The sequence below is a fragment of the Neopsephotus bourkii genome, unplaced genomic scaffold (assembly GCF_033783945.1).
Source record: "Neopsephotus bourkii isolate Nb327-2 ecotype Australia unplaced genomic scaffold, CSIRO-AGI_Nbou_v1 NB_1511, whole genome shotgun sequence".
NCBI lineage: Eukaryota > Metazoa > Chordata > Aves > Psittaciformes > Psittacidae > Neopsephotus > Neopsephotus bourkii.
In genome coordinates, this window is record NW_026901987.1 from 3,824,810 (window position 1) to 3,835,687 (window position 10,878).

Consider the following 10,878-nt stretch of genomic DNA (forward strand, 5'->3'; position numbering starts at 1 on the left):
CTGCTTTCTGTACTCTGCAGCAATATGAATAAAGCTCAATTATTTATCTAAGAACTTCAGGCATTTTTGAAATGGAATAGGTTAATGTAAATATGTTTATGTGTAAATAAAGACTCTTGTCTGAGGAGGTTACACTTTGTTTCAGCAGTATATAGTCTAGTATTCTTTAAAATGAAAATTACTGTATAAATGCTAAATATTTTCTTGGTCAATCGTTAAGGCACCAAACCAAGTTAACACTCACAAAAAGTCCTCCAAAGTACTTTAATGATTTTGGGGCCTGATTATTTTGTTTTAAATCGTAAGACAGCAGTAGGATTAAAATGGAGAATAAGCCCCACATTTTCCGCCTTTTAAATTTCCAGCTACATTGAATCTCTTGCCTCTTGATACTTTCCACAAACTTTGAAATGGCTGAAAGTAAATCAGACATCAAGCACTAATCTTTACCTCTACAGAGATACAGGCATATGAAAAAATCGGTTTTATTTGGGACCTAAGAGCCAAGCCATACTAGAAACTACTCCCATACTTGTATTATTAGTAAAAGTCATGGCTGTGCAGGCAGACAAAAGATTTCTATCAAAGCCAACAAAAAGTAGCTAATCTGCTTTCAAGTTTTGAACTAAATCCCCCTGAGATGCTGTAGCTCTAGAAAGGGTTGTTGGTTTTTTGTTTGGGGTTTGTTATTTTTTTAAAGGGTGTTTAGGGGAAAAAAATGTATCATAGATTGCAAAGTGTGGAGCACTTTTCAGTTCTCTTTTAAAATGCTTGTTTAATTGATTTTTTTTTTTTGTTGTTGCAAATGGAGATTTCTCTCTCGACAACAGCTGCTGCGTTTTTTGTAGAGTCTGGTAAGCATCAGCGCTCCAAATGAGCCTGAGTCTCAGGAGGAGGAAGCAGAGAATGAGCATTGTGCCTCTTTTGTTGCTATTCCGTTAACAGACTTAATTTAATGTATGCTTGCCTCTCAGGCAAAAAAAAAGTTCAACAACTTGTCCTTGTTTGAAACGATAATACACCACTGGCTCAATTTTGTAAAAATCAGTCTGCTCAGCTGTGGAAACAGACATGTTTTTTCTGTTGTGTGATATATACAATGAGTTATCACCATACGCCCAGTACTTGGATGATGAGATTTTAAATGTCAGGAAATAAATGAAAATATCAACAGTTTGGCAATAGGAAGATTTCTGTTTAATGTGAACCTGACTTTCTGGGAGTCTTTTTGTGAGCTTTTTCCTAAAATCTAATCAGTGAAGATTAACTTTAAATTGAAAAATGACAGTAGTTTTGAGTTTGCCTGTGCATGGCGCATTTCACTGAGGAAGAAGCAGAAAATTGTGAATGTCATGTTATGGGTACAGTGAGAGGGATACTTGCAGCAAGATTAAATGTGTGTCATGCTTTAATTTGAAAGATTAATTAAAAATATTACTTTTTAGAGTATTTTCTCTCCAACCCTAACTATTCTATGATTCTATTTTAAATTTGTGAGATATTTATCAATTTTTAAAGAGATATTTTGTAAAATTTTCTCATTGAAAAATTGTCCTGTTTTTCCTGGTTCGTTTGCTTTGTGCCTTCCATGTTCACACATATATACACTCTTACATATTCACTTTTGAAATAAACAAATCAAATGCTGTGTTCCCTCCTTTCACAATTAAATTGGTCTTATCTTAGTGTTTCTGCTGAAATCTAGCTTCTCATTTGCAGCAGCATCTCCTGATGCCCTAACTTAAGGCCTCATATGAAAAGCGATTTATTTATTTATTTCAATAAAAGTACGCATTTAGGTGATACCCCTATTTTCTGTGTGAAATCTAAAAAAAGTTAGAGTAATCATAAGAGTAATCATTATTAGGAAAAGGGGTAAAAAAATGGTAATAAGGGCATTTATGAATGAGCTTTTGGCAAGGTTTTAGAGGGTACAAGTATTTTCGATGAGCTCTAGCCATGAAGTAGAGTGAATTGCAATGCGAGGCCTTGTAAATGGAAATGAATTCCCCTACAGAAAGATCTTTGATTCTGCTTCTGTTTCCATTATAGTGAATAGGAAAATCTGAAAATATCTGTTACCTCTGTTGGAAACAAGAAAAGGCCTATGAACACCTTTCTATTCCTGGGCATGAAAAGGTTTACATTGTCAATACTTCCATTCACCTAGCAAATTATTTATTTGCTTGTGGTTTTTGTGGGAATGACAGTACAGCAATCCAAGCTCTCACTCTATTTGCATGTGCACATATACATATATATCTGTGAATAAATAGATTCAAATATATACGTACCAGGCAGAAGTTCAAGCCAACAGTGCAGAAACTGATTGCAATCCATACGCTCCCATGTTAATTGTTTATTCTAAGTTTGAAGCAAATCTATTGTAATATTCATTTCAGCCATCTGCAGTCTTACTCCAGTAATATAGAGCAGTGAAGGGCAGTGTTGATAGATTCTTATTGTGCTTTGAAAAAGATTAATGCTTAGCAATGAACTCTGTATGAAAGGTTTCCTTTCAAATAATATCTTAAGTTCATTGATTCAGCATAAAGCATGAGCTTGTATCATAAAGGTCACAGTTAACAGTGTACTTGGCTGACAGGTCCCTGATTTAATATAAGCTGAATTAGATCCCATTTTTTAACCATTACAAAAATTTAAGGCTAACCACCACTGAAGTAAGTTGCTTATACGCTGACAAGCACTAGATTCCTGAAGGGGTCTTTCACATCGCCCACCCAACTGACTGATAAGGAATTACTTTATCTGTCAGGTATGTTAAAAAGTGCATTGTGGCTAAAGTTCAACAAGGAATAAGTGTTTGGCTTCAAGATAATGGGGGGTACCTCTCTCTATCTGGGGCAAAGAGGCCTGAGCCCTCTCCTTGAGGTAGGCTCTACAGGCAGTTCAAACTGGAGAAGGAGGGGCTCTTCTCAAACAAAAGCTTTCTGGTTCAAGAACTTTATTCTACAAAGGACTGAAGTCCAAATCCCTCTGCTGACAGGCTAGGGTTGAATCACAGTGTGTGTTTCATCTTGCCTAATTAGATATTTTAAAGTAAGACATTAAAATCTGAGCTAATGTATCTATCTTCCCTTTGTAGCTAGTGGTAAGAGGATGGGGGCTTCTGCTGATTATCCCAGACAGCTATTCTAGGAGGTATCTCTGGATGTGTATATTTCTCTTTGGATTATAAAGTCAGCCTAGGGTGAGTACTTCAGTCATAAATGAAGCTTTTAGTTGCCCAAGTTAGGACAGGAGAATCCATCTCTAAGTCTCTAACATTAATTATAAAGTACCCCAATAGAGTACATCTTCTTGAAACTTTGTTTTACTTTGCATAAAAAAATATATAAAAAAAAAAATAAAATAAGCAATATTCCTTTGGGGAAAAAATAATAATAAAAAAAAGAGGTAAAGGAAATATTTCCTTACCAGCTGATTAAGTCATAGATAACTGGTATGTCAGCCCAGTACATGTTCTAATGAATATGTATATCAGGAAGAATAGCACAAGCAGGAGACAGTGACAAAGGCTCATTTCACAATATATAATAGCCCAGCATGCTTAAGGCTGCAGGTGCTCACAAATCAAATCGAGTAAAGAAAGGATGATCTAATTACTAAACTTAGTCATAAAAGTTATTTTTTCTCCTCATTATGCATACCTAGACTAGGTCTTAGAGTTGCAAGTAGTAACAAAATCATTGATTTTTTCCAGCTCTGGTGATACTCTGATTTGAGTCAGACATGAGATGCCACTGCACTGTCAAGAATCTAAAGCTTCTGCTAGTGTTCAGGGCACAAATTAGTGTTTATGCTTAGGAAATGTGTGCTGCAAGAGATTTAGGAGCTACAGAGATTATACTGTGCTTTCAAAAATTTAGCATTGAAAGGGGAGTATGTGATAAAACAAATGGACACCACGTGCTCCAAGGACCACCTTGACTTGTGGCATTTCAGCAAAAGACTCTATTGAACAGGGACTGCAACCATAGATTTAGCCCAATGAGAAAGACATGAATAGTTTTGTTTTTCCTTTAGTCTTCTGTGTTCAATATGCATAAATCTCCCAAAAGGTGAATATGCTGTGTCAGTTCTTAACACAAACCTAAATAATGATTTCTTACACTCAGTGATCAAATATTTTGTTCTTCTCCAGCTTTTACACTCACTCAATGCTGTGAGGTCTAAGGATCATGTTGCCTGAGGTCCTCAAGCATCAAGGGCTTAGTCACACCTTTTCAAACAGTCATGCACTCTATAGTCAATGAAGAGAGAGGGTCCTGCAGAGAGTGATTCATCTAGCTATCAAACTACTTCATCTCCAGATAAGTGTCTAAGTGAGCTGGATAAATCTCCCTCTGGAGAAGCTTATCTTTTCCCACTAAACCACAGAGGCAACATAGATGATGAGCTGAGCTTACATGGCTAGGCTTTCCAGTGGCTTAAGTGTAGATAAGATGAAACCCACTCAGCCTGTCCAGCAAAGACAGGTCTTCACACTGACTCCATTTTTTTTTGTTGATGTTGTTTGGTAGGGTGTTTTTTATTGTTAGGAAGAAGATGGGGAATAGGATTACAGCAGTTGTGTTTGGATTTTTTCTAGAAAATGTAAGTAAATAACTGCTTTGCTAACATTTGTCCCTACAGTCGATGTTTTATGCACAAGAATAACATTTATTTATTGGAAGTAGATAAATGTTCAAATGCATTTTCTTATATTAGATATGTTAACTTTCTCATCTTTCACCACGTATTTCCTCCCCTTCAGAGAGGCTGCATCTAGTATATAGAGTGACGGCTTCTACATTTCTATAAAGTAAAAAAGTAGATAACTCACTGAGACAATCACCTTTCTAGAGAAACCATAAAAAATACAAGAGGCAGATTTTAAGCTAACAAATTTATAATAAAAAAAGATTAATGTCGAAACACAAACTTTGAGTGTGTATGTCCACAGGAATGAGATCTGGAAAAAAAAAAAATTATTAATCTATGTCTAAAGGGCTTTTTCACTTCCTGTCACAGAAAACAAATTATACACTTTGTAACCATCTGTAATGTCAGTGTCTGCAGTTGCTCCCAATTTACTGTCTAGTGCTATTGTGCATATTATTTGTTTTGGAAATTAATTGCAGTTTCTAGAACTACATTTTGACTGATTATTTTTAAATGCACTCCAAAAATTTACGAAGCTATAGTTACCTGGATTGATTCTATACTAACAGCATATTTGTAATTTCCTTTTTGCCATGTTCCACCAATGTTTGTTTAATATATTAAGTATATGAGTGGTGTCTGAGCATGTGTATGTGTGTAAATTTACATGCTAGAATATGCTGACAGAGATTACTTTGCGGATATTTGTAGAAACTGGCTGCTAATCTCTTCTCTTAGTAGGACATCACATCATTTAGATATCTCACCCTCTTTAGATAATTTCCTAACTATGGAAAAGAGAACACTGAAAAGAATAATAATACTGAGGCAGATGTAAAGAAGGCAGATGTTAAGAAAGCAGATGTAAAACCTGTTAGGAAGATAACACTTCAGGGAAAATTGAAGAGGAAGGAAGAAATACTAACACTGCTAAAAATAGTTCCAGTGATTTCAGTTGTAAACTTCCCCAAAGTTCAAAGGGACAGAATTTTTAGATATTTTCTAGGTATCAAGCATGTTCTCACACAGGGCTTCACGAGGGTGGACCAGGCTAGCAGAGAGGTTAAAGTGTGTACTGCCTGTATCCTGGCTGTCATGAGCAAGGAGAACAAGCATATATTATGCAAAAATCGAAGACATTTCTTACTGAAATGGAACACTGCTCATATAGTGTGTGATGGATAATGAAAGATAATCTTAACTTTGAAATTTACTCATTTTATTCCATTCTTGAACACTGTAGCATTAGGATCTTGTTCTCTGACATAAAAATAACTGATGGACTGGATAAATATTCAGTTGTTTTCATGGAACCTATCAAGAATGTTCATCAAATCCATACTCCTCTACAGTCTCAGCCTTATACCTTTGTGGTTCCACGGATTGTATCTGCTCCAGGCTATTAAATATCAGGCTTTCACATTCTTTCATTTTGCAGTCAGCAAGAAGTGTTTTGCAAAAGATGTAATAGATGAGAGAGCCTCAAAAGGTCTGTTTCGCTAAACTTTCAAAAAGTTCACAATTTAAATGCCTGGAACATCCATATAGTGTAACAATTGCTTCCTTTCCTCTTTACTTTCATAAGGTAACTTCTGGAAAATCAATAATTTATTTTCTTATACAGTGTTCTCCTCCTGCCTCCTTTCTCTCTCTTTTGTTCCCACTTTCTTTTTTCTTTCTTTATTTCCCTTATTTACTGTCAGATTTTATTTTTTTTATTTTTCCCTTTTTGTCACATTCAAAGCTTAAGTTTTACATTTTATCTGTGGGTATGTATGGGTTTGAGCATAGCTATGAAAGTAACTAGCTTGTAAGTTATTTATCAGCTAATACAGTCTTTCATAAATTAACCCCCTTAACTTCATAGAAATTAGGTACTTGTTGAGTCAATACTTGAAAGGCTGTGAGGGTGTTATTTGTACATTTGCTCCCTCCTTTTTCCTTTGGAGGAAGGCAGGCAGGCAGGCAAGTGTTTTAAATCAGAAAGAAATACTTAGTTAGCAATTTTGTAGGTAATTCATAGGGTTAAAAATACAATTCTTTTGTCTTGATAGGACATCTTAAAGGTGTCAGAAACAAGAGCCATAAAAATTATTTTCTAAAGGTGTTAAATATGGAAAGAAAAACTAAAATAGCAGAAATATTGGCATTCAAATGTCACCAGGGGAAAATAAAATAAGGTCAAATGAAATAGGAAGTTCCTTTTTATAGCTATGAATATTAGCATGCTTTGCCTTACAATGCATATACATCTGAAAAGTGTAAGTATCTGGGACTAGGCTGAGAAGGCTCAGTAGTTGTCATTGTTCTCATCTGTTACAGCCTCTGCATGACCTTCAACAAGTCCTTCATGCTCCCTGTCAGTAAAACAGAGGCAATGATATTTAGAGAAGAAATCTGCAGCTACAGCACTTCAGATGCCGATCTCACCCTAGGAAGGCTTCCCAAGCTGCTAGTGATTATAACTGTGGGAACACATTTCTGGTAATGACACCACTATGGTGAAAAATTAAGCTCATCTGTTTTGAAAGTTCCTGTGTGTGTCCCTTTTTTTGCAAGAAGTGTTAACAGCAGAGTCCTAGCTATGTTCTGTCTCTGTTTATTGCTTTCCAAAATCTACTTGCAGCTGGATATAGATTTTATTTCCTGTCCAAAACCCCTGTGTGGGGCAGAGTGTGATATGGGGCTGTTTTCATGTTCCTTTCGCAGGAGTGTGGCATCTGGCTGGAGTCTTGACAGTTCTCCTCTGTGTGTGTGTTTGTGTCTGTATGCACGCATGCACACATGTGCATGCACATGAGCAGTCCTTTACAGCTTGCACAGTCACTTCCTTTTGTATAAAGCAAAAGAAGAGTGGGGAAAATTGCAGTGGTGATATTCTTTCTATAGGTGGAAACAGCCCTTTGTAAGGCAATGCAAAGTCAATGTCATGCCAAATACTAGGAAGTGTTTCCTGGAGCCAGCTACTGTCTAAGGTATGAATACAAACAACGCACTTCATGTAATTGTTGTGGGTTTGCTTGCAGCACTCTGTGGTTTTGAGCCTTTGCATTGTTACAGACCTGCTGACTGCAAAACACTGCTGCCATTTTGTGTTCTGGCTGGAACCGGTAAGAAGACTTATTTCAGATTATCTGCAAGAGACTTCAACTGTTCTTTTTTCATTGTAGGTTTTATGAAAGTTACTCTAAAGCAAAAATTAACGAGGTATGTGTATGTGGATGATCTCAGTTACTCCATTTACTAAAATGCAAAAATGTTCTAAGGAAACTAAAAAGTTCATAAAGGACGAGAATGGAAAGTGTTAGCTTTTTGAATGTCTAATTTAATAGCTGCTGCTCCAAGGTCTTTCACATAACACTTTGAAGTACTGTCTCATACAAATTCTGCAAAGAATCAAGGAAAGAGTAAAACAAATGAGATACATATACAGTTTCGAAAATTAATCATGAAGAAAATGCCAGTATTCTTGATGACTGAGCTAATTAACAGAGGATGAAACGGAAGACGACAAGATGGAAGTGTTACAGTACATTGCTTAACTAAGCAAACCCCTTTTACAAATAGAATAATAAACATTAGCATGCTTTAAAAAAATAATGTTTCTGAAGTACAAGGATGTTCTCAGTAATTAATATTATAGATGCCATTTTATTCAGTCCTCAAATACTCTTCAGAAAGTAAGATTTCCAGGCAACTGAAAGCATTAAGTATTCTGATACAGCACAAGAACATGTTATTTTGTAAGAAAAATAAATAAAGAGGAGTGCTGTAACACTGAGCTGCCACATGGCTTCCACTGCTGTTAGAAAATGGTTTTGTTGAACTGAACTCAAACTAGTAACTTCTAATAGAGATTGCTTCAAAATTAAAGATATTAATCTGTAATTGAGTTCTGTGTAACTGCTCTTTTTGCCGGAAGTACTTGTTCAGCCTTTTCACTCTGCATCTTGAAAGTTATTCTGGAAAATACTCCATTTTTGTCCTTGTCTTTCTGGAATCCTTTCTGAATACTTTCCTGAATTTCTTTGTTTATACTCCTCTTTTCTGGAAGTGCTGTCCTTAAAATCCATTCATTGCTGCCTAACTCCATAGGTCCCTGCACACACAAGGTGCTGAAGCTGGATCCTGCCAGGAGTTCATTAGTTGATTGAAGCTCTTGTTTCTTGTTAAAATTCCTGAGATTTTCAAACTCCTAAAGGAGAAAAGCTTTCTTATTATAAAAGCACAATCCTCAAGTTTCAGAGCATGCCCAGAATAAAAAACAAGCAAACAAAACCTGACAGATTACATATCAGGATTGATCTGGACATATACATTGTGTGAGTGGTTAACAGATAATGCAGTACATTTCTCTATCTCCTTCACTAAGTAAAACTTATTTATGTATGATGGAGTAGCTCCAAAAGAGCTCCAAGAGAGGCAGATTTGCACTAAACCAAGGTGAGGAAATCAAATATAAAATGCCCAGGATCAAAAAATTCCTCCTTTGTTTTACTCAAGACAGCCTGTATATAGGGATGCTCTTGAAGGATGAAGGATGTAGAAAATTAATTTATATCACTTCTCTGCATTCAACATAGCAGATTTAAGTTTCCTACAGCACTGACAGGTAACCTACCAAACTACTATCTATTCAGTCTTCAGATTTTTACTTATTTTGTGCTTTTGTCTTTTCTCAAAGGAAGGGGAGTAAAAGGCATGCTTTCCCTTGACAGAGAACTTTGAACAGGAGTTAGAAGATTAATTTTCATAGTGCAAGAACCCAACAGAAAGAAGTTGCATGCAACTTCAGAGACATGTTCTCTTCTCTGGCTACTTTTTGCCAGATAACTCCTGCCTTTCTTCTGCATATCAATCATAATTATCTCAAATAATGCCTTGCTTAGACAGCTTCTAAAATTCCTTCCTCGGATGTCTACATCTGATCAACTAATCTACAGTTAACTGATAATTAGGCATGAATTACTGCAGTTATTAAATATGTTTGATGGTCTGACTCCTATTTCATGAGCAGAAAAAACTCCAAACCCTTCATAAGGTTTCTCACCTAAACCCAGGAAAAAAGGGGAGAAAGACAACCTAAAGACTTGCCTAAGGAGGATTCACCATGTAATGAGAACACCTCTGAATGTTTTATTTATGCAGTGCTGAAGAATATTCATCCTCACTCCAAACTCTGCAGCTGGGCTAACAAACAAGCAATTTGCTTGGCCCCGTTTTTAACAGCATTGTAGTTAAATGCATTTTAAAAGTCTAGGAGAATCTTCAGTAAATTAAGTAGAAGACCCCATTCTTTATGCTTAACAAATATGTAGTGGCAGGGCAGGATATGGATGCTTCCATTCAGAAGGAAGGAGTTCACACTAGAAGGATGTATGATACAATTTGACAGGTGAGTACATCACTGTTTAAATAGTCTATTTTTTCTTTGCTTTAAAAGATTCAAAGGGGTGGATACTCAGTCCCTACCATAATAATACTGTAGTTTTGAAACTGCTTACAAGGCAGGTAGAGTCCTGACTTCAAGGTCGGCATCCAGTGAAAACAATATGAAAACAATTCTGCTTTTGAAAATACAACCTATTCAGTACATGGCAACCAAGATAAATATTTCGTATTTCTTCAGTGCAGTGTGCAAGAGAGATTTACTAGGATATGTAAGGATCTGTACTTCATGATACTGAAACTAACTTTTGCCCCTAATGGGTGGGTCTCAGAAATATACTAATTGCTGAGGCTACCAGACTTTATAAATTCCATAAATCTTGAAATAGACTTTTTTTTTAATAATCAAGAATATGACAGTTGTTTACAAATATGTCACTATCTGTTTACTTCACCATGTGTCAATTGGATTAGTTTCCCACTCAGGAAGAAGAAGATGAATCATCCATTGCATATTCCCTGCTGCCTGGTCTGCCTCTGCAGCCTGAAAGGGACCCCTCTGGCTACCAAGGAAAGCAGAGGGTCAAAACCCAAATACCATGTCCTTGGTTTGTTGACAGAAAAAAACAGGTTAGTAATAAATTAAAGGGGCTTTTATGGAGAAAACCATTAGTTGTCTACATGAAGTTACCCATTTTCTGCACAATAGTTTGCGTAGGTGTCAGAGGAATCTCAATAGCTCACCAATTACTGGCAAACTCACGGAATCAAATGCTTTACTGAATGGTGGCTGGATGTTTTTTAAGTCTGCTTTTCCCTCTGCAA